Raw genomic sequence first — 2240 nt, 5'->3', positions numbered from 1 at the left:
TTGTATCTTGAATCCAGTATCCTTTAGATTTGGGAAGTTTCCAGTGATAATTTCTTCAAATATATTTTCCATTCCCTTATCTTTTTCTACTCCTTCTGGAATTCCTATTATGCGTAGATTGGCCCATTTTATATTATCCCATAGGTCTCTTATATTGCTTTCCAGTTTTTTGATTCAGTTTTCTGTCTGTTGACCAGATTGAGTGATTTCCATTATTCTATCTTCCATAGCACTGATTCGTTCTTCTGCATTATTCATTCTGGTTTTTACTGCCCCTAGTTCAGTTTGCATCTCTGCAAATGAATGTTCTAGTTTTTCTTGGCTCCTCCTTATATTTTCTAGTTCCTTTCTGAGGGTATCTGCATTACTGTTCATATCTTCTCTTAATTCCTTCAGTATTTGCAGTATTTCTCTTTTGAACTCCAGGTCTGTCTGACTGCAGAGATCTGCTTCATTGTTGACTGTTTTAGGTGAGTTCTCCTGTTGGTTTGACTGGGGGTGGTTTCTCAGCTTCTTCATCTTGCTTGTTGTTTTCTTTCTCCTGAGGGAGTTGTACTCTCCGTTATCGGGTAGTGTTTGCCTTGTCACTGCCGTGGAATATTTCCTGAGGGCTGGCGTTGTTGGTCAATCTTTTTTGAGGCAGTGTGGCTTTTCTGGAGTGTTGATGGGACTAACAGTGTTTCTTTGAAGCAAAGGAGGGCTTCCTGAGGGCAGACAGGACTGGGAGGTCCACCCCACGATGGTAGCAGATTTCACTTGGTTCTCAGCACCCCCTGGGGTCTTGGGCGGGTAGCAGGGCCCTTGGAGACTCAAGAGGCTCCTCTCCCGGGCAGCCCAATTCAGAAAGACCGTCTGAGATCTTTTCCTGATTCGGCCAGGCTTGTTGCAGCTTTTCTGGGCTGCAGGGGGTCCTGCCTGGAGCTGGCAGTCCTATGCAGCTGGTCCACTAGGTCTCAGCACCCCTTGGGGTCTTGGGCGGGTAGCAGGGCCCTTGGAGACTCAAGAGGCTCCTCCCCAGGGCAGCCCGATTCAGAAAGACCGTCTGAGATCTTTTCCCGATTCGGCCAGGCTTGTTGCAGCTTTTCTGAGCTGCAGGGGGTCCTGCCTGGAGCTGGCAGTCCTATGCAGCTGGTCCACTAGGTCTTAGCACCCCCTGGGGTCTTGGGCGGGTAGCAAGGCCCTTGGAGACCCAAGAGGCTCCTCCCCGGGGGAGGCCATCTCAGAAAAACCGTCAGAGAATTAGGCCGATCTATTCACGGCCTGGCTAGGCTTGTTCTAGCTTTTCTGGGCTGCAGGCCTTTTCTAGGGGGCTGGTGGTGTTTGGTGCTGCTCTGTGGAAGTGTAGCCCCTCCAAAGGGCAAGCAGGCCTGTGCAGGGAGAGCCCCTGCGGTGGTAGGCTTCAGGCAATTGTTGAGGCCAGCCCTCCTGGATGGCAGGCAGCCCCAGGTTCCACGAGAGCGTAGGGGGTGGCAGGGGTGGGGGGAGGGAATGCACTGGGAAGCACAGCTTTCTGCTAGCTAGCGGTCCTGTAAGCTTGCTGTGGCATGGGGGGTATTCTATGGGAACCCACCCCTTCTTCTCTCCCCTCCCCAGCACGGGCACAGACCAGGCTCTTCTCCCAGGTTCCCTCTGAGGCGGCTTTCCACTTCCCTGCCCCTAGAGTATTGCTCCCTTCCTCTGCGACAGCTTTGTTTTCTAGTCTCCCAGGCAGTCTCTGCCCCGTCAAATGGTTTAGAGACCTCCCAAGCAGTTTCCGCTCTTTCCCCCCCCCCAGCCCGGGGACTAATCTCTGGAGCCGAGGTCTTGGTGCCCAGCCCCCACCCAGGCGTCCCCCGGCCCCCTCTCGGGGACCAACCTTCAGAGGCGACGTCTTGGTGCCCAGCCCCCACCCAGGCGTCTCAATTTTTGGTGACTGTGCCTGTAGTTCAGATGGTCCGTTGGGTTCTTGATCCGTTTTTCCGTACTCCGACTTACTGCTACACTCTTCTCTGCATCTGGGGATTCCTCCGGTTCATTTGATCTTTCGCCCGGTAGGAGACTTTCCAGGGTGCGGGATCCCTTTCTCCTCCGCAGTTCCCTTTCGGGAGCGCCCGTCCCGCTGGGATTCACCTTCTCTCACTCTCCTCTTTTCTCCCGTTCTGCCAATAATGTCACGAACTTCTTGCCATTATTGGAGTTTAGGTTCCTCTGCCAGCGATTGGTTGCTGTTCTGTGCGAGTCATTTCTTCTGTAGATGTGCT

Source organism: Sus scrofa, chromosome 2, assembly GCF_054392235.1.
Source record: "Sus scrofa isolate SSC_HxYL_T2T_F1_AM1 chromosome 2, Sscrofa_HxYL_maternal_Yorkshire_Landrace_v2.0, whole genome shotgun sequence".
NCBI classification, from domain to species: domain Eukaryota; kingdom Metazoa; phylum Chordata; class Mammalia; order Artiodactyla; family Suidae; genus Sus; species Sus scrofa.
Note: the sequence above shows the minus strand (reverse complement) of the source record.